We start from the raw sequence: 22954 nt of genomic DNA, 5'->3' as shown, positions 1-22954 counted from the left end.
TGCCTTCCCCTAAAGCTGACCTTTTCTTTCTTTCTTCCTGTAGAGAAGTCTTGTTCAACAGAAATGAACTTCAAGCCAAATATGTAATCTTACATTTTCTCACAGCCACACGTACAAAAGTGAAAAGAAGCAGTTGAAATTGATTGGAATAATATCCTTTGCTTAACCCAATGCATCCAAAATAATATCATTTCAACTGACAATCAACATGAAAATGAGGTACTTTAAATTCTTTTGATTCATACCAAGTCTCGGAAGTCTGGTGTATTTGACATGACAAATCTCGGTTCAGACAAGTCATCTGTAGCCACTGTATTAGAGAGCGCAGGCACAGGGTATAAGTGAAGACGGCTGCAGGATAAGGCATGTGAGAGTCTGAGAGTTCGAAGCTGAGCACTTCTCTTTCTAAGGCTGATAAGTTTTAAGGCTAAATTCACAGGTTGCCACTGGCCCATGCATCTCAATTTTTCCATAAATTAGGGGTAATACTGTACCTGCCTCAGTAGGCAGGTGGGCATAAGGCTTTAAAAGATAGCATCCCTTTAGGAACTGGCAGGTTGTGAGTTACCCCAAACAATGGCTTCTTCCTGACCTCCCCACCCCAACGCTCCCCAACAGTTAGCAGCAGCAGTCGAGACCAAGGCTGGCAATGTCTGAAAGCAATACCCAAGGCATCTTTATTTAGGGTTGCATTTGTGTGCCTCTTACAAAGTCTTGACCAATTTTCTAATCCCAATCAGGAAAGGAAGCGTTTGGAGAGAGAAGCTACATGTTCCCTTAGAATATAAAACGTTTAATTAGATGCCAAGGATTGAAAATCTTGATCCAGAGCCTGAAATGGCTAATAAGGTTTTATTGTTGCTATTACTTAGAGTTTTTATAGAACTTTAGGCTGGCAAAGTGCTTTTCAATCACTTGAGAGAATCTAAGTTTGTTAACAGCAAAATGAAAAAATGTTCTATTCATCAGCAGAGACAGCATACATAATATTTTAAGTATTTAAGAATTATGACCCTGCTGTGAGAATTCCTGCAATTACTTCTATGTGGATGCAAGAGAGTCTTGTTATGGGCATAGGACATTAATGCCGGTGCTGATGTTATTACCCTGCTGAGTCTGCAAGGGTGGACTTTTGCAAGTCAGGACTTAAGAAAGTTTCTAGAACAAACATAGCCAGCTCTAATTACACATATGGAACCTTTTGCCCACGTGTGATTTTTAAACATTTTTCTAAAGTGGCTCTTAAGGTTTTATGGATGATCATATTATAAAATTATACATAGTTCCAATATGGCACAACTTGTGACTGCTCCGCATCATTGAAATCTCCCAGGATTCTGCTGTTGGGGCTGCTGCAATTGCAGATAAATTTGCACCAAATCCACAGCACTGGGGAGAAAACATGTGAAAAACCAGTTTCCCCTTCCCAAAGGCAAATACAGGCCCTCTAACCCTTCGAATGTATCAGTTAGCTTCTGCTACAAAAATGCTGCATTACAAATAACTTGAAGCTCAAAGGCACAGTAAGTGTTTATGGCTAGGTGGCTCTGTCAATCTCCACTAGTTTTGCTTACACAGTTGGAGGCCAGCTGGTCGATGGCTGATCTAGGCTGACCCCAACTGAGCTCTGCCTCACATGTCCCTCACTGACCAGCAGGTTAACCAGAACATACTATGTGTATAGTGGAGATGGCAGGGGCCCGAGAGACAGCAAGCTCCAACACACCAGCCATCCCGAGCCCCTGTGTCATGCCTGCTCACTTCCCCCTTGACCTTCACTGAAGTATCCAGAGCTGGGCTAGATGAACCCACGTGCTGTGAGAGGACACTGCATAGTCACATGGCATAAGGGCATGAGTTGGAGGAGGGGCAAGACTTATGGCCATTTGTTCACGGGTGAGAATGGATTAGAACAATTTTTTTTTGCAAAACAAGTAAAAACAAATGTCATCAAAGGATGCACCATTTGACAGGGAAAAGGTTTTCACTGACAGTACTAAGCTAACGCCAACCCACTTCCTGATTCCAATTTTTAGAAGAGTACATAGGCCAGGGGTGGTGAGAAATGTTTTCCCTAGCTTTATGGAGGGATGATTAATGAATAAACACTATGTGTTTGGGGTGTGCACATGATGTTCTGATGCGTATATGCATTATGAAAGAACGCAGTCAAGCTAATTGACCTACCCATCACTTCATATACTTTTTCATATGAGAGAATACTTAGGATCCACTCTCTTAGCAAATTTCAAGTACTTCATACAGTGTAGTATCCTCTCTTATCTGATTTTTCTTTCTAAAGTTTCAATCACCTTAGTCAGCCAGGGTCCAAAAATATTGAATAGAAAATTCCAGAAATAAACAATCTATAACTTTTAAATAACTTTTCTTCTTGAAATGAGATCTTGCTGTGTTATGTAGGCTGTCCCCAAATTCCTGGACTAAGTGATCCTCTTGCTTCAGCCTCCTGAGTAGTTGAGACTATAGGCATGTGCCACCACGTGTACTCACCTAAATAACTTTTATTCCAGTATGTGTCTAATTTAAAAATTACACTTTATCACAGATTTGTATGTGTAGGAAAAGCATGGTATGTATAGAGTTCAGTACTACCTGCAGTTTCAGGCATCCACAGAGGTCTCGGATAAGGGGGAGCACCGTGCATTATTAAGAACAGTAAGGAAACACCATGGAATTGTTTGGCCTGGCTTTCATGGGCAGTTTTGACAAAGTGTGAAGTAAGAATGCTGTTCAAGTGTACCCCTCCCTAGCCGGCACAGAGTTGTGCTGCCCCCTGCACCCTGTGCCCACCTCCTTATGGTGACCTTCACTTAAGACCCTAAGCGCCCTTCAGAATCCAGCTTCTGAAAGCAGAAGGACAGGAGTCATAGGCCCCCTTGTCCATGCCATGCCCACGTTTGGGTGGTCGCCACACAAGCCAAGGGGAGACTGCTCTCTGCCACTCAGCCAGCCCCTGCTGGCTGCGTGCCGGGCTAGCATCCATGCCCATCTGTCAAGGTGGCCCCTGGCCCTCTTGCAGAAGCAGATGGCTTCAATTGATCTTCCTTTCCCTTCCCTGGCTCTTTCCGGCACTAACACTTCAGACCAGCCTGGCTTCATCCATGAACTTAATAGAACCCTCCCATGTTTTTGCTCCCTCTATCTTTTCCTTGGTAACCAAATTGCTTTTCTTTCTCCTTCTTTTTCTTTTCTTTTAAAACAAAGTTCTGTGATAGGAAGATTGTAAATGACTTTGTGTATACAGAGGAAAAAAATCAGTAGTCTGTTTCTCTAAGACAAAATGTAACATTGGCATGAAGGACCCAACTCACCTCACGTGCCTAAAACAAATTTACTTGGGCATCCCTGAATGTGGGAGACTGGGCCTAACCAAACTTCTTGGTGTGAGACAGAAAGTATAAAGGTCCATACCTACCACACCTTGTCTAAGGTGGGCATTATTATTATTATCATTATTATTATTATTCCAGTGCTGGGGATGGAACCCAGGGCCTCACACATGCTAGGCAAGTGCTCTACCACTGAGCTACATCCTCAGCCCAAAAGTTATTTTGTTTTCAAAGAATAGCCATGACCTAGGGCAGCTAAATGTTACAGATATTCCAAAGGCAAGGCTGCATCTCTGCCCTGAGGTTTGAACCTGGGAGTGACAAGTGGCCCTGGTGACGTGGCCCTGGTGACCTGGCCCAAGGATGGCACATTACCTTCCCCAGTGCTATAGCTTGCTGCTCTCTGGCTGCAACCCAGCCCTGTGGGGGTTTGGTACCAGCCATGGACAAAAAGTGCCTTGGATGGGCATTTTTATGCTCTGTGTCTGGGATGCCAGCATTTGGGTAAATAAAAGGGGGCAGAAGACTTACAAGCAAATATTTCAATATGCATGAAATAGCTTTAGCCAATAGAGCGATCATGCAAGCCCCAGGCAAGATTCAAAATTTTCTAGTAGCCCTATTTTTAAAGTAGTAAAAAGAAACAGGTGAAATTAATTTTAACAGCATATTTTATTTAACACAATGTATCCAAAACATTACATTTCAACATGTAATCCATTTGAACCATTATTAATGAGATATTCTACATTTTGGTTTTTGTACTAAGTTTTCTAAATGATTGTGGGGGTTTTTTTGGGGGGGGTTGGGTTTTTGGGGGGTTTTTTGTACCTGGGATCAAACTTGGGACCTTGCGCTTGCGAGGCAGGTGCCAAAACCACTGAGCTAAATCCCCAGCCCCATGAGTGTGTATTTTATATCTCAATTCAGAGTCGCATTTCAAGTCCTCAAGAGCTGCATGGGGCTAGTGGCTCCCCTATTGGAAAAGCCAGGTCTGGAGTTTCTTCTGGAAGGCAAGTCAAGAAACAGGTAGCAGGCGTTGCCTCTCAGGAAGACAACAAAAGTGTACAGATGGCACACTTACTTTGAATGGTCGATGCGTTTGCATTGCTTGGGCTATGTACCAAGCACATGGATTGCCTATTTAAAGAACAAAACCCCACCCTGATGTTTTTGAATGAAACACAGCATTGCCAAGGCAAAGGAAGCAGGGTGTCCCTACACCAGCAGCAGGGGTGTGCTGGTAGCATGGCACTGGGGAACCACAGCACCCCACTTCTGGAAACAAACCTCCAAGAAATGACAAGACAAGACAGCCAGTGTGCTGCAGACGAGGGTGTTCAGCTCCACGTCGGACACAGTGCTGACTGGAGCACTGCGAACCATCTGAAGTGTCATAAACAGATGTGCAGTCAAACTGCACCCTCTGGAGGGAGTGGCTTCTAAAAACAGGCAACAAGACAGAATCATGGAGAGTCAGAACTACCTTGGAAAATTTGGGGCTAAGGGCAGAGCATGAACTTAGATGCGAGAGGTCCTGGATTCCATTCCCAGGAGGAAAAGAAGGAAAAAGAGAAGAAGGCAGGACAGCGGCCCACTGGAGGCTCTGCCTAAATCCACACAGCCGGGTCCCTGTCCGTCGGGGCCTGGCTCTGCTGCAGTAGTTTATAGGCACTCAGCGACCATGCTGTGTGGGAAATACGAACCTCAGCTACTCGTGGCAATTGGCAAGATTAGAGTGACATATTTGAATTGAGAGCAACTGCGGAAATGTCACATGTGTGTCTTCCATGTCCTGCTCTGTTTCCCTCACTCTGCAAAGTGTACACAGTTCCACTGACAGATCTGAACAGGGCATGCAGTGCGGCCACATACATTCTGATAGGTGCATACAAAGAAAAGAGTGTGCGCATGTACATTCCTGAGTGTTGTTTTTACCTCTACAGGTCAGGATAATGATAAAAATTATTTTTACTTTTGTTTTTTTTCTTTTCATGTATATACAGTTATAGGTGCTTTTTAAGCCTGAAAGCATATTTTGTATCATTTCTGTAATGTGAACATTTTTGAAGCCAGTGCTCACTTACCATGAGGTGACTCACCCAAGCCAGGAGTGTTACAGGTCCCTTGGCTCCTTCTGGCCTCCTATAATGGAGAAATGGTAAACCAGGTGTGGTGGCTCATGTTACTCCGGGGGCTGAGGCAGGAGGATCGGGAATTCGAACCCAGCCTAGGCAACTTAATGAGACTCTGTTTCAAAGCAAAAATAAAAAGGGCTGGGGATGAAGTTCAGTGTGAAGGCCTTGTTCAATCCCCAGGACCACAATATAATGCATCATGGGAGTTCCACCCTCATGACCTCATGTAATCCTGATTACCTCCAAATACCATTAACACACAAATCTGAGGATTACGTTTCCAAGACGTGACATTTGGCAGACATGTTCAAACTATAGCAGTGCAGTATGTTCATTAAGTATCCTGAGAAAGGAGGAGAGAGAAACAGGGAGAGAGGGCTGATGGCAGAGTCGGCTGTGATGGTGGCCCAGGGGACAGACCACGTGGAAAGCTCTGGGAGCAGAAGGGACCCTCTGACTTGTCCCGAGATGGCTGGACTTTTATGGTCCCTCAGCCATCAGGCCTTGGGTGGGGACCACCCCAAAAGACCATGACCCTGGTGACGTCCTCTCTGGAGCTGAGATAGACCGGAAGGAGCCGAGAGCTGTCTGTCAATAGCAGCCCAAGCAATGTATCCCTCCTTGAAATGGAACCACCACACCCCGCACACCAGTCACCCAGCTCAGGAGTGATGCACATGCAGCTATCTAAAGCCTGTGGTTTCCATTCCATTCCTGCTACAGCAGCTTGGTCCCCCACCTGGGTGGGTGGAGCTCTCTTTCAGATCTTCTGGAAGGGAACGAGTCCTTTGGAGCCTAGATGGCAATGCTGTTCCGTTCCCGCTGCTCAGGCACTAACACTGCGGCTTCCCTTTTGTCCCAGCTAAGCCGGACATGGCAACTTCCTCTTCAGCTTAAGGAGGAACCATCCTGTCCCCTCCCCATGCCACCCCAGCATCACCACTGCCTCTCCAACACCTGGACTCCTACCACGTCCCTTAGTATTTCTTAAACAGTGTAGAATTAACCAAAGGAACTTTACCTAAACCTAAGGGGGACAAGCACATAGTGACACTTAGAACACTCACAAAGAACATTTTTCTTGTCCTACAATAGTGCTATGGATGAGGTCTGTCTGAAATGTCCCCTAAAGGCTCCCAATTGAAGGCTTGAGGCCACCATACAGGTAAGGCCTGAACATAGTCACGCGCCTTCTCACTGCTCTTTAGAGGATGGCTGTCCTTTCATTTGGGCTCTGGAGATAAAAATGAATAAGCAGGAGATACCTCAAAGAACTAGGACTGGAAGTCCCATTTGACCCAGCTATTTCCCTGCTGGGGATCTTCCCCAAAGAATTAAAAGAATCATACCACAGTGATATATGCACACCCGTGTTCATAGCAGCACAGTTTGTAATAGCTAAAACTTGGAAACAGCCCAAGTGCCCATCAACTGGAGACAGGATCAAGAAAATGTGGTTTTTTTATAAAATGGAGTACTACTCAGCCATCAAAAATGAGAAATTAGAGACATTTATTGCTAAATGGATGCACATTGAGGCGATACTCTTACGTGAAATAAATAGGACAGACATGTATAAATACCGAATAGTTTCTCTAGTGTGAGAAACTGAAAGTGTAAAAAAGGACTAAAAGGTATAATAGATAATGTGAAATAGGAAGAAAAGGGGCAAAGGGGAAGGGGAAGTGGGAGGGGTAGGGGAAAGGAAAGAAGGGAATGGAATTAATATGAGAAAATGAAAAAAAGGAAACAAAGTCTTTGTAAATAGGCAGGGGTGGAGGGGTTGAAGGGAGGGCAGGGAAAGGGGGAAAAATAAGAACCAAGAGAGATTATGTAAAGGTGCAAATTTCCAGTGATGAATGTCATTATATTGTATACCTAAAATGTACCAATAAAAGGATATACCAAAAAAATGAATAAGCAGATTCATTGTCCCCAAAAGTGCTCCACATGTTATAAGGGAATAAGAGCAAGCAAATAACAACAACGTAATATCTTAGTCCCTATAGAAGAGGGGAGGAGTCCAGAGAGGCTTCCTGGAGGAGGTGACGTGTGAGTTTGCTCGTGAAAGGCAAGTAGATGGTTACAGAAAAGGGCAGAGGAAACCACATCCTCGAGGGCATCAAAGGCTGCAAAGGGAGTAGCGTTCCCGAGAGGCTGGAGCAGGGGTGAGGGAGCGTGAACGCCCTGCTAAAGTGTTTTTGCTGTGATGCTGCAATCTGGGGAGCCGAAGAGGCTCTGCGCAGGGACGAGACACGGAGAAGAAGAGGTCTCCTGAGGGAGGACTGCGCTGGGGCCGGAAGATGCGGCCGGGAAAGATCAGAGGCTACCAAGTGGAAGGAAGGCTGCTACCCAGTCCTGGGAAGGGACAGGGACAGTGAAGCTCCCACTCAGGCACAGGGGTGCTATCTGAGGCAAGAGGCCAGGTACAGGCAGAATTTCTGGGACGTGGGGCCCGGATGAAGTTGGGGCCAGACTTGGCTGGTTCCGGATGACTGGCCCGAGCCTTCCATCAGGGACCGGGAGGGAAGAGCCCCAGGTTATCGATAAGGCTTCGTGGAAATACTCTGCTCCCTAAACAGCTTTTGGTCCAAGGAGTAGGTCTGCCCTCCAGGAAGAATGTCCTGTACAAATCAAAGGCTTGTGCTCAGGACAAAGAAAGTAATATCTAATTTTTAAGAATCAGGCTCTCTTTCTTCCTGCTCTGCTAAGGAAGTAGGTCCCAATTTCACTTTTTGGCCAGTGTCCTTCTTTCTGCGATGGATAGGTGCGTTTTGTCCTGTATACATAGGTGTACATATTTAAAGGGCAGAGCTGGCAGAAGCTACTGGCAGACTGAATGTAGGGTGTGAAGGAAAACGAGAAGTCGAGGATACACCAGGCTTGGATAACTAGAGAAATGGAACTACCGCTTATTAAGATGCAGAAGGCTAAGGCCCGGGATTTAGCTCTGGTTCTGCCGCCTGCCTTGCAAGCACAAGGTCCTGAGTTTGATCCCAGGTACAAAAAAAAAAAAAAAAAAAAAAAAGATGCAGAAGGCTGGGAGGATGGAGTTTAGGCTTAGATGTGTTATGTGTGAGATGTTTTCAGATACGAAGGTGGAGATGGAGCAAGTGGTTGAATGTCTTAATATTAAGTTCCAAGACACTACTCAGAATGCAGCACAGAAAAAAAGAGATGAAACGGTGAAGGAAGAGACATAGAATACACAGTCTAATACATGTTGATTGGAGTCTCAGAAGGGGGAAAAAAAGGAAGAAAAGCAACATTTGAGGGGATAATAGCTGAGAGTTTTCCAAAATTACTGAAATACACAAATCCTCAGGTCCAGAGATCCTAACAAATTTCAAATATGATAAGGAGAAATCCATATTGAGATTCAACACAGTGAAATTGTAGAGCCAAGAAAAAAAAAAACCAAAGTGCTATGGTTTAGGTGTGGCTCCCAAATTTCCCACATTAGAAACATCATCCCCGAAGTCACGTGGCACCGGTATCTGTAGGGTAATTAGGGTCAGATGATGTCACAAGGGCAGGGCCCGTGATGTGATTAGTGGCTTTAGAAGGACAGACCTGAGCTAGCACACTTGCTCCAAGCGCCACGGGAGAGTCCCATGCTCCCTCAAGACTCCAGAAAGTCCCCACCACCTAGAAGGCTCGCCACAGACAGCCCCTTGATCTTGAACCTCTCACCCTCCAGCAGTCTAAGAAATCAATCCCTTTTCTGTGTAAATTACCCAGTGTGTAGCGTTCGGTCATAGCAACAGAAAATGGGCGAAGAAGAGAAGATTCTAGAAGCAGCCTGGGGGGGGTGCCTATAAAAGGACAATTAGAACGTCAGCACAACAGCAACGGCAGAAACCAGAATACAGCCAAATGTTCTTTTTAACACAGTCCTGCAGTTGCTTAATGACAGGGGTGCCTTCCGAGAACTATATCATTAGGTGGTTTCATCACTGAGGAGAGTGGCGTGTCCTTCCACAAATCTGCTACACACGCAGGCTAGGGTTAGCCTGCTGCTCTCGGGCCATGATGAACGAAGCAACACAAGACTCCAACAAGCACACAAGAAAAGGGTGCCACCAAGGGGTGCCGAGATGCACAAGGCCGCAGCCAGCAGACAGCCAGTGTTTACAGTTACTCAGGAAGTATTATGCACTATATCTAATTGTATTTTTTAAAGGTTTTTTTGAGACAGAGTCTTGCTATGTCGTTCAGGCTGACCTTGAACTCACTATGTAGCCCAGGCTGGCCTCAAACTCCCTGTGATCGTCCTGCCTCAGCCTCCTGAGTGCTGAGATTACAGGTGTGCACCACCATGCCTGGCTATATCCAATTGTATTGTTATACTGTTATCTACCTTGCACGCACAGTAGCTTTGCTTACACCAGCCTACCACAAACATGTGATAATGTGTCGCACTAGATAGCTGTATCTACATTACTAGGCAATAGGATTGTTGACTCTTTTAATCTTATAGGACCACAATCACATATGCGGTCCACCATCAAAACATTCTTACTTGGCTCCTGACTGTAATTTACATGCCATACAATTGATCTGGGTATGGTTGTGCAGGCCTGTTATCCCAGCACTCGAGAGGCTGAGGCAGGAGGATCGCTGTGAGTTCAAGGACAGCCTGAACTACATGGCAACTCAAAAAATAAACAAAACAACAACAAAAAACATACCATAAAGTTAATTCTTTTAAGTGTACAATTAAGTAGTTTTTAGTGTAGTCACAAAGTTGTGCGACCATCACCACAATCTAGTTTCATAACATTTTTACTGGCCCCCAAAGAAAGTTTCTATCCATTAGCAATCTCTCCCCAAACCCAAACCCTGGTAAGCAAGCACTAATCTATTTTCTACCTCTATAAATTTGCCTATTCTGTTTGTTTGTTTGTTTGTTTGGTACCAGTTATCAAACTCAGGTCCTTGTGCTTGCAAGGCAGGTGGCAGAACCACTGCACTAAATCCCTGGCAAATTTTGCCTGTTCTGGACATCTCACATAAATGGAATGATACAATATATGATCTTCTGTAACTGGCTTCTTTCTCTGAGGATATATTTAAAGTTCATCTGTGTTATAGCATGCATCAGTTCCTCTTTCTTTTTCATGGCCAAATAATATTTCATTATACAGATATACTAAAATTTAGTTATTCATCGGCCAGTTGATGGACATTTGCATTATTTCCATCTTTTGGCTATTGTAAAGAATGCTGCTATAAATTTTCACATAAAGTTTTATGATGAGATATTTCTTTTAAGTATATACTTGAGAAGGGAACTACTGAATTACATGGTAACTCCATCTTTAACATTTTGAGGAATTTCCAAACTGTTTTCCAGAGCAGCTACACCATTTTGTATTTCCACCAGCAGTAAATGAGAGTTCCAATGTCCCCACATCCTTGTCAGCACTTGTTATTATCTGTCTTTTTTGTCATAGCCATCCTAGTGGGCAAGAAGTAGTAATCACTGTGACTTTGGCTTTCATTTCCCAAATAGTGAATATGCTGAATGATGTTGGACTTCTTTTTATGTGATTTTTAGCCATTTAGAGATCTTCTTTGAAGAAATATTTGTCTGTGTGTGTGCGTGTGTGTGCGCGCATGCCAGGGATCGAACCCAGGGTATCCCGCATGCTAAACGCATGCTCTATCACTCAGCCACACCCTCAACCCCTCTCAACACCAATTTCTTTTCTTTTTTGTTGTTGATTTTTTGAGACAGGGTCTCATTTTGTAGTTCAGGCTGGCCTTGAACTCATGGCAATCCTCCTGCCTCAGCCTCCTGAGTGCTGAGATTACAGGCCTGCACCACTGTGCTCAGCTTCTTCTAACTTTCTTGATGGTGTCTTTTGAACAAGAACCAAGTTTTTAATTTTGATAAAATCTAATTTATCTATTTTTCTTTTGTGCCTCATGCTTTTGGTGTCATCTAAGAATTCATTCCTAAATCCAAGTTCACATGGCCTTACCCCTGTATTTTCCTCTAATAATTTTATATTTTTAGCTCTTATATTTAGGTCCTGGATTCATTTTGAGTTTTTGTATATGGTGTGAGGTAGAGGCCCAACTTATTCTTTTGCATGTGGATATTCAGCTGTTTCAGCACCATTTGTTGAAAAGATTATTCTTTCCCCATTGGATTTTCTTGGCATCAAATGCTGTCTTTAAAGTACTGAGATAAAATAACCATTTATTTGGAAATTTATGCTGAGATAAGCTTTATTCCAAGAAGAAAGATTTTTAAAAGGCAATTTTCATTGTCAGTTGAGACTTTACCAGCAACTGATAATTAAGGGATGTACTCCTAGGAGGAGGGAAAATCTTCGATGCAAGAAAGAGCATTTCAGCAGCAACATCTATCTTGCTAAAAGAACCCCCTGCCCCATTAGCAGCTTAGTCATCCCCAGAGGAAGGGCCACTGTGACGAGTCACAGGTTCTCTCCTTGGGCTGCGCGTATTCCTGGGCAACACCAGAAGGGTCAAGGGCTGAGATGCAGCCCAGTGGTAGAGCACATGTGAGGCCCTGGGTTCCACCTCCAGCAGTGCAAAGGGGAAAAAAAGGGAAGGAGGAGAAAGGAGAGGAAAGGGAAAGGGAGGGGAGGGGAAGGGAAAGGGAAGGAAGGGTCTCTGGTTAGCACTCCAAAAGATCACAGGGGCCTGCTAATAACAGCCATCAAAGGTTGCTCAGCAAGTGCAAGGCAAGAGAACTAGCCAGCCAGCAACCCACATGGACACGAGCGGCGGGTGCCTGGCCACCCAAATGAGCAGCCCTCAGTGGTTGGAAGAAGATGGCAGCCTAACGCCACACTAGAATGGGGACAGTGAGCTCCTTCCTCCAACTTGCCATGGTGTGCTTGTTTGTTGCTGTTTGTTCGAGGATTTTGTTTGCTTTGCAGTGCCAGGGGGCCAACCCTTAATCCTGTCTCACGGCAGGCAACCACAGTGAGTTGCAAAACCACTTGGGGGTGGTGAGTCCAGCCTTGTGTCTGTCTCTCCCCATCCTTCCTATTTTTTTTTACTTCTTTTATGTTTCTTACTTGTTTTTAACACAACCCTAAATCTACTCTAATTAATTATAAACTTAGTCACCTTTCCAAAATATTTGCCACAAAATTCAGGGGTGTTTAACATGAGTTGAACAGACCTTATGTGCTGTGATCACAAATCAGACAAAACCGTGTGAGATTCACAGAATTCGGTTGAATACCATTTTAATATCTGTGCATATTGAGTAGTCCCGAGACCATGAAAGATTGTGACATTTCTGTAACGTTCTCTAGCCATAGGCAAGAAGATACATACATACTTTTTAAGAGGCAAAGAAGTGCACAATCTGTTGCAGTGCTCAGGCGAGGTGGGGCTGTTAGATTTAAGTGAGGGCCCTGAAGAGTTAGGTGGATGCTGGCTTTGACCACACCTTGGAGTGTAGAATCTTTCACTTACCAGCTGTATAGGTTGGCTCTTATGTTGTTTGTTTGTTTGTTTGTTTGGCAGTACCGGGGACTGAGCCAGGGCACTCACACTGAACTACACCCTCAGCCCTTTAAAAAAATAAAAAAAACTTTTGTTTTTTTTTAAATTTTGAGATAAGGTCTTGCTAAATTGCCCAAACTGGGCTCAAGTTTTCCATCTTCCTGCCTCAGCTTCCCAGAGTGCCCGGATTCCAGGCATGTGCTACCACAGCTGTTGTTGTTTTTCCTTTCCTCAACCTCAAGCATGGTATAATGGTTTCCTCAGTGAGAAGGACAGGAATTGCTCCAGCTCTCTGCTACTCCTGAGCTCATGTGTGGCCAAAATTTCTGATCAAAAGTAACTTCATTTCACTGGCGTGGTGGCGCACGCCTGTGATCCCAGCACTCAGGAGGCTGAGGCAGGAAGATTGTGGTGAGTTCAAGGCCAGCCTGGGTTACAAAGTAAGTTTGAGGCCAGCCTGGACTACATAGAGAGATCCTGTCTCAAAGAAAAAAAGTAACTTCATTTCACTAGGATAATAATCATGTTCCTTAGTGGGGAGCATCTTTTGACCCACAGCAGATCTATCTTTCTTTCTTTCTTTCTTTCTTTCTTTCTTTCTTTCTTTCTTTCTTCCTTTCTTTCTTAATTTTTTGACACAGAGTCTCACTATGTAGCCCAGGCTGCTTGAACTCTTGACGCTCCTCCTGCCTCAGCCTCCCAAGCGTTGAGATTACAATGCATGTGCCACCACACCTGGCCCCATGGAAGATTTCTAATTAAGTTTAGAACTGTTTAAGAATGGCCTATATTTTCTTGTAAGGAATCTGAGCAAATCTGACATTTCAGGTACTTACAATGTTTAAGAGGATTTATCCTATTCAAGTAACAGCTATGTGATTCTACAGTTAAAATATGAAACTGCTGTAGACTTAGGATTTTAAGTGGATTTATACTGTTTATGTACATAGTACCAGAAAGCATTCAGGAGAACTTTAAATTCACTGGATTCAGGAATTTAATTTGTTAGATCAATGTTATTTAATATTAGACAAAGTTTCATTCATTCAGAAGGTGAAGTATTTGAAAAAAAGGAATATATTCCACTTTGATTCAAGGAGCCGAGCTTGTGAGTGGCTGGTTATTTCTGGGCCCTCACCCTGCAGCTCAGCAGAACCTGAAATCAGCTAAGGCCTGGACACATCCAGACACAAACTGTCTTCCAGGAAAGGCCCCTGGGCCTTGCAGTAATAATTCTTGTGGTTTGGAACTGGCTTTTCCAGAATGCACCAGAGCACAAGAAGCAAGCTCCGCTGGTCAGTGATGTCAGAGCTCAAAATTCTCCTTGCAGAATGCCAACCGTCCACCACCAAAAAAAGGAACACTGGACCTGTGAAGGGACATGCCACACAAGCAAGGAGCAGCTTCTCCCATGTCCCTTCCTGTAAATCTCAGGGCTGAGCTTACAGCATCTGGCCTCCTTGCTGGTCACCTTGCAATAGCATTTTTTTCTTTTTGCAAAATCCCAGTGCCATGGCATCATTGGCTTCTGTGTGCTCAGGCAGCAAGCGCTTGTTTGATAACCAACCCAGACTTTGTTCAATTATTTTATGTTCTTGAGGGAAAGTGCGGTTCCTCCAGGCTGGGGATGGGGCTGGAGGCGAATCTTGAGGGGTCAAGGACTATCACCACAGCTGTGTCACCAGGCTCGGTGACTGGGTGAGGAGAGACCATGGTGTACTTTTGACCGATAATAAAGGAGAAGCAGGTTGGGAGATAGTGAGGAAAGTTTTCCCCTCAGAAAGAAGCACAAGGTAAGAAATGTGGCTCTCTAGGCTTTGCGATGTCCTGTGCAGACGTGGCTATGGTCTGGATGAGGTTAGTCCCCCAAGCAGTCATGTGTGGCAATTGAGTCCTCAGTGTGGCAGTGTTGAGGGGGTGGACCTTTAAGAGGCAGGGCCCAGGGGGAGCTAGGTCTTTAGGGACGCTGCCCCTGGAAGGAGCTAAGGCTGTTCTTGTGAAACGAGCTCATTCCCTGAAGAGTGAGTGGTTATAGTAGAGCGAGTGTGGCCCCTAAATCCCTCCCTGGTTTACCATCATCATGTGATCTTATACTTTCAGCCTCCAAGTCTCTGAGCTAAATAAACCTCTTTTCTTTATAAACCATCCTACATCCGGTATTTTGCTATAGCAATGGAGAATTCCCCAATGCAGATGTGATGCCTGGAGGTGACACAGCCACCACACCATCAGTGCATGAGACAAAGTAATGACAGTGGAGAGTGGCAGAATAGAAATGCGCAAAGAAGTGGGGTCACTGATGCTCCAAGCAGCCGACCATCATAAAGTCTTTTAAACAATACATTCTCTCTCTTGGTTCCTTTTGTAAGTTTTCATACAGTCCATGTTCTAATACTCTTCTCCCCACTTTAAGCATTTCCTCTTAGGTATCATTATATTGATCTTGCATCTTCTCCTTCCTAGACAAAATATTTGCTTATTCTTGTGGATTTATGGGAGGGTAAGGCTATTTTCAAGTCTCTGAAAGGATAGAGTTATTTGGGCTATTCATTCTTCTTACTTTCTAATTTTATTGTATTATGGTCAGATAATATGGCCTATACAAAATATATTCAGATTTTCTTTAAAGGCTAAGTCTTGGTTGTTGTAAATGTCCCACAATTGTTTGAATAGAACATATGTTCTCTGTTGGAAAGAATGGTTTCTAGGGCATGTCAAAACCTTGTCCCTTTACACGTCTGGTGCTTGGGCTAGGAAGACAGCCCAGCTGGGAGCTGGTCCAGCGTGGATCCTCTGGTGTCATGCTCTCCCTGTGACATCTTTCTCAATGGTGGCTTCAGGATGACCAGACTTTGTGTATGAGAGCTCAGACCTCAAAGCCACATGTTCCAAAGAGGATAGTGGCAGGGAGAAGCCATATTGTCTTTGGTCACCTAACCTCAAAAGTCATGTAGCATCACTCTGGCCAGACTATTTAGTGGAAGCAAACCACTAAGGACAGTTCACGTTCAAGGGAAGAGGAATTAGGCTCCGTCTCTTGATGCATCGAAGGATTCAAAAACCTATTTTGGATCCAGCACAACAACCTGATGCATCTACTGCACACAAAGAGCGTGTGGGTATTTCTCACCTCTACCTCCAGGCCCTCGGTTCTTCCTTGTAATCTCTACTTGCCAGCATTTCCCGGGCACCCATGTCATTTCTGTAGCCAACTCTTCAAGTGTCTCTAAGGTATCATGTACTCTTATTCCAAAAGGTCGTCCTTCTTAGTCATGCTCACATTCTCTAACCCTCTTCTTTTGCTGAGTCCTGTCAACCCCTAGAGCCATGAGGGATAATAATAAAATAATCATAACTAATTAAATAATGATAAACCATTATGTTTTGAGGCAATTTGTTGGGCCACAATAGGTCACTGAAAACCACTGCCTTATTTTGAAGGCAGATTTGTAGCAAAAAAAAAAAAAAATCAGGGCCGGGGATTTAGCTCAGTGGTTCCACTGCCTGCCCCACAAGCGCAAGGACCCAAGTTCAATCCCTGGTACCAAAAAAAAAGTTACAGTAGCTGGTATGGTGGCATGTGTACATGTAGTCCCAACTACATGAAATGCTGAGGCAGGAGGATCCCTTGAGCCCAGGAGTTTGAGATCAGCCCCAACACAGCAAGATCCCATCTCAAAAAGCAAAAGCAAAAAAAAAAAAAGGCCAGGCCTGGTAGCACGCACCAATAATCCCAGCACTTGGGAGGCTGAAGCAGGAAGATTGTTGCGAGTTTGAGGCCAGCCTGGGCTGCATAGTAAGGTCAAGGCCAGCCTGAATTTCATAGTGAGACTCTGTCTCAAGAAACCAAAAAGAAAAATGAAAAAAGAGGTCAGAGTAAGTAGCCTATTCTGGTCATTCAAGTGGGATAATATCCCAAGATTTCGTGTTGTGTGGGGAGGAAGTCTAGGAAAGGTAATGTGGGGCTTGGGGGCAGGGAGTGCTGGGGATTGAACCCAGGGCTTCACAGATGCTGAGCCCAGGCTCTACCATGGTGAAACATGCTGAGACCCTATGCCTTTTAAAGCCAGTCTAATGGGTGCCAAGCTCCAGCATGTCTTCCATACAGACAGCCATATCGGTGTTATTGTGTCCTTCAGTCTTTCAAATCCACACGATGTGATTCAATTCCCAGAGCCATGGCCCTCTGGCTAAATTGACAAGGCCAAGTTTGGGGCCTCCACAGCTGAGGACTAGTCCCCTCCAGAGACTCTACAAGGGGCTCCCTCGAGAGGCTGTTCCTTTCTGTGGTGCAACATTTAGACCAAGACTTCAAAAACCGTAGAGCAAGAGAGGTGCACGCTCTGTCTCCCCCATCAGTAGGGTTTTGTTTCTGTAGTTTTACATGGGGTGTGAGCTGATGTGACAGACCAGAGAGGAGATGCTTCTGGCCTCTCCACAGCATTCCTTCCCCCTTGGTGTAGGCCAGGACCCCTCTGGAGTGAGGACCTGTGACGCATCAGACAAGGAAGGCCAGAGTTCCTTATGGCCAGCTCTCACACAGAAAGATGGGGGACGGGCAGAGTGACAGTCTGGGTTTCACAACTGGCACTAGAGGAGAGGAGTTGGGATTTAGCTTCTGGGACCTCCTTGAGTCACAAGGAGTTCCAATCTCACTGGCCCATCTTGAGGGACAAAGGCAGCAAGATAAAGAGGTGCAAGTGGAGGTCAGAAAGATCTTGCTCCTGACCCCTTCCTTTAATTCCAAGTACCCAGCATTTCAAGGCACCATTCTTCTGAGCAAAACGCTTTTTTTTTTGGTGCTTTTTTCTTACTGAAAAATTGAAGAACAGACAAGCCTTAGTCAAGCACAGTGGAACACGCCAGTAATGCCAACACTCTGGGAGGATGAGGCAGGAGGATTGCAAATTCACTTAGCCCAGCCTGGGTGCAAAGGCCCTAGGTTCAATCCCCAGTCCTGGGGGAAAAAAACGGATAGGCCTCTGCCTGGAAGCTTTAAAGTGTAATCTTTTTCTTTTTTTATTTTTTCCAGTCCTAGGGATGGAATCCAGGGCCTCATGCTAGGCCAGTGCTCTACCAATGAACTACATTGCCAGCCTAAAGTGAGATCTAAATTGAATTTTTTGAGGGTTTTTGTTTGTTTTTGCAGTGCTAGGAATAGAATTCAGCACCTTGTGCATGTGGAGCAAGCATTCTACCACTGAGGTACTTCTCAACCCCTTTAAAAAAATTTTATTTTGAGACAGGTTCTTGCTAAGTTGCCCAAGCTGGCACCAAACTTGTGATCCTTCTGCCTCAGCCTCACAAATAGCAGGGATTACATGTATGAACCACTATGCCCAGCTAATTCTTTTTAACAAACAAAGCATAGAAAAAAATATAGCCCCATTTTATGTTTAATAAGTATCCAATCTTCTCAACATAGCCAAAAGTTAAACATTTTTACATTTCTCCTTAGGAAATCTTTGAAGTTTGAGACTACAAAACACACCAAAAAAATGCCAAGTAAATTTTCAGTATAAATTCTTCTAGATGTTCACTTTGACGGCAAATAAGATCTCAAATCAAATGTAAAGTAAGTCATTTTTTTAAATGATGGCAAATTTTCACTAGTTTTAGGATTTTGAAAACTAAGGATGCTAAAAACATGGACTACTTTTAAAAAATAAGACAATACAAATATCAGAGATTTTGTAATAATCTTCTCACACACATTTATTCATCCAGGACTCATTCAATAAATACTCACTGAGGGCCTAATTTTAACAATAGGCATTCTGAGCTCATTTATATGTCAAGCACTTGTTATAAGCTTCATATAGCGTCTCATCTAATCCTTGTAAGAGCATTCAAGGTATATTAGAAAATAATATAAAATTTCTCCTCATTGTCCAGATGAGGAAACTGAGGCACAGAGAAGCTGGAGAACTTCCCAGTTACTCAGTGACTGCACCCAGTTTTAAGCTGGTGGTGCCGGTCCAAAACTTTTTTTTTCCCCATACTAAGGATCAGATTAGAGCCAGGGGCACTCTACTGCTTGAGCTACAACCCCAGGCCTTTTTATTTTTTATTTTGAGACAGGGTCTCAATAAGTTGCCCAGGCTGGGCTTGAACTTGCGATCCTCCTGTCTCAGCCTCACAAGTAGCTGGGCTTACACCATGCCTGGCTGAACTCTTCTCTAAACCACTGTCTGCTGCCACCTCCACGTGTCCAGCCACAAATAAACAGAAGTTCAGGAGGGGATCTCCACTTTGGGGAGCTGACCTGGAGTTGGAGAGATAAGAGAACAAATAGGATAGGGAGGCATACTTGCTAGAACAGGTTTGCCAGGTTGGAGTTAAAAAAAAACAAACTCAAATGGCTTTTGTTCATTCAACACTTTTCAGAAAACATTTAACATTTGAAGCCTACACAGAAGGAGACAGAGTAGCCTGTGGATCCCCCATGTCCCCTCAACCAGAGTAACTACTGTCAGTGTATGGCTAAGCTGGTGTCATTGATCCCAGCTCTGTCCTCCCTCCCCTCCTCCTGACCAGATATTCTGAAGCAAATCCCACACATTATATTATTTCATCCATAAATACGTCAGTATGTATCATTGAAAGAGAAGGGATCTTTTTTGGCTTTGTGTTCATTTGTTTTGGAGACAGGGTCTCTCCAATTGCCCAGCTTGGCCTCAAACTTGTGATCCTCGTGCTGTGACTTCTTGGGTGCCGGGATTACAGGTGTGCACTGCCATGCCCAGCCCAAGAAAGAACCTTTGTAAACATAACTGCAACACCGATATCACCCCCAAAATAGTTATCGAAAATACCTTCACATCATTTGGTCACTACATTCAGGTTAAATGCTTCAGGATACACATGCCCAGATTAATAAAAAGCCTAGTTTCTCTCTTAGGGCCCCTTGCCTTGGTGAATTATCAAGATGCCAGGCTGATTCCATCCAAGCCCTGCTTCCAAATACCAGAGAATCTGAACACCCTAACAGGCACTCTCTTTTGGGGTGGGGGTGTGAGACAGTGCCTTGCTATGTAGCCCAGGCTGGCATCGAACTCTCAGCAATCCTTCTGCCTCAGCCTCCCAAGTGCTGGGATTACAGGCATGTACCATCATGCCAGCTGCCCCTGGAATTTTGCTGATAAAAATGTGATCTTTTTTACATCCAACCACCCTGATCCACTGCTAGTCCAGTGCCTGGCCAGGCCCAGTGGTTGCCGAGGAGGGCAAAGAGATGGGGTTCTGTCTATGGCTCTTTGTGCTTCCCAGAAACAGTCAGTTCTTGTTTCCACAACACACCTGAGGTCTTGCAAGCCCAGCTCCACCCCAGTAAGGCTCTGTCCTTGAGTCCTCTCTCATGCAGCTGACTTTGGCCAGGACCCTCTCAACCCATGAGAGAAGGGAGATTCTGCAAGAGCGCGGGGCTGGGGCTCTGAGCCTCTGACCTCAGGAATGGCATTGCTGTCCACATCTCCTTGCCCTGGGGTGGGGGGCTCTGCACCCCAAGAGCACCTGCCCACCCCCTAAAGGAAGCTGTGGAGCAGCAACGGAGAGGTCTTATGACCCCTCATCACCCATAAGATCTCTATAAGTAGGAAGGGTGACCAAGGACTGCTCTGAGGGAACTGCTACCTCCTCCTAGACAGCCCAGGTGTTTGTTTGCTATTTGATTTTAAGTAATTAATTTTTATTTTGCAGTACTGGGGATTGAACCCAGGGCCTTCATACTGAGCTATATCCCCAGGCCTTATTTTTCTTTTTCTTTTTTTGAGGCAGGATCTTGCTATGTAGTTCAGGCTGGCCTTGAACTCACCATGTAGCCCAGGCTGGCCTCGAATTCATGGTAATCCTCCTGCCTTAGCCTCCCAAGTGCTGGGATTACAGGCGTGCTCACCATAACTGGCAGAGCATGTACAGACTATTTTGTCCGAATTCTCTAAAAAAATGTACATAGCATTAGCATTATATTAGATATTATAAGTCATCTAAGGATGATTTTAAAAATCTGAGAGGGGCCCGGGGATTTAGCTCAGTGGTTCCGCCGCCTGCCTCTCATGCACAAGGTCCCGAGTTCAATCTCCGATGCCAAAAAAAAAAAAAAAACCTGAGAGGGTGTGTGCAGATTACATAAAAACACTACAGCATTTTATACATGGACTTGAGCTCCCACAGATTTTGGTACTGAGGGGTGGGTCCTGACCCCAGTTCCCTATGGATGCTGAGGGGTGACTGTGGAGAGAAAGTCTTCCTTCCAGCCTTGCTCTCAGCCACCCACATCACCCCCCAAAAGCAGCCAATCCTATCAGCTTTTGGTGCCTTCTTCATAGATGCCCTGTATCTATCCTGGCAAATACACGCCCTGTCCCCTTTCTACAGAAGGAGTGGCACGTGATACCTAAGGCCTATTCCTTGGTTTTTCCACTTAACAGTGTATCTTCACAATCAATCCTCAGGGCTTTCTGTTCTTACTGCAGCTGTAGATCATTCTGAAGTGTGAATGTACAGTTGGCCCTCTGTGTCCACAGGTTCTATATACGAAGACTCAATCAACCATGGATCAAAAATGTGCAGAAAAAATTATGTCTCTCCTGAGCATGTTCAGACTTTTCCTTGTCATTCTTCCTTAAACAATATGTATGACAACTGCTTACACAGCATTTGCATTGTATGCGGTATCATAAGCGATCCAGAGGTGATTTAAAGTATACAAGAGGAAGTGGGTCAGTGTTGTGCACATAGTACATCATCTTTTAGAAGGGACTTGAGCACCCAAGGATGTTGGCATTTGCAGAAGGTCGTGGTGCCAACTTGCTACACACACACCAAAGGATGCTGTACTCCAAGTTACATAATCAAAAATCTATCGGTGGACTCACAGGATGTTTGCAATCCAATTACCAATAATGGCCTAGTGTGGTGCCGCATTGTAATCCCAGCACTGGGGAGGCTGAGGCAGGAGGATCATTGTGAGTTCAAGGCCAGCCTGGACTACATAGTGAGTTCAAGGCCAGTCTGGGACTATATAGCGAGACCCTGTCCAGAATACAAACAAACAAACACTGAACTATGGATAGAATGTGTGGTGTGGAAAAGGTGAATTATTTCAATTCTTTAAAAATGCTCTTGTATTAAAAGAATCATACCACAGCGATATATGTGCACCTATGTTTATAGCGGCACAATTTGTAATAGCTAAAGCTTGGAAATAGCCCAAGTGGAAGATGGAAGTGCCCATCGACTGGAAACTGGATAAAGATGTGGTTTTTTTAATAAAATGGAGTACTACTCAGCCATAAAGAATGAGAAACTAGAGACATTTATAGCTAAATGGATGCATATTGAGGCCATACTCTTAAGTGAAATAAATAGGACACACATGTGTAAATACCAAATAGTTTCTCTAGTGTGAGAAATTGAAAGTGTAAATAAGGATGAAAATGATTAAAATCAATAATTGATAATTTGAAATAAGAAAAGGTCCATGGAGGGCGTGAAGGGAGGGCTAGGAATGGGGAAAAAATAAGAACCAAGATGCATTATATAAAGGTACAATTCCCAATGAGAAATGTAATTGTGTTGTATACCTACAATGTACCAATAAAAGAATTTAATACAAAAAAAAAGAAAAGAAAAGGTCCAAGGGTTTGGGGATGGTGGAAGGGAAAGGGGAAAGGGAAGAAGGGAAAGAAAAAAATTATGAGAAAAAAAAATGGACTCAAACTCTGTGTAGATAGGGAAGGGTGGAGGGGGTGAAGGGTGCACAGGTAATGGGAGAAAAAATAAAAACTAAGATGCATCATGTTCTGGTACAAACACCCAATGATAAATGTAAATGTATTTTATACCTAAAATGTACCAATAAATATATATATTTTTTAAAAATTAAAAAAAATAAAATAAAAATGCTCTTGTTTCCGCTGCCTGCCTCACAAGCGCAAGGTCCCGAGTTTGATCCCTGGTACCAAAAAAAAAACC

Source organism: Heterocephalus glaber, unplaced genomic scaffold, assembly GCF_053883595.1.
Source record: "Heterocephalus glaber isolate CG9 unplaced genomic scaffold, H.glaber_assembly_v1.0 deba00001547, whole genome shotgun sequence".
Lineage (NCBI taxonomy): Eukaryota > Metazoa > Chordata > Mammalia > Rodentia > Bathyergidae > Heterocephalus > Heterocephalus glaber.
Note: the sequence above shows the minus strand (reverse complement) of the source record.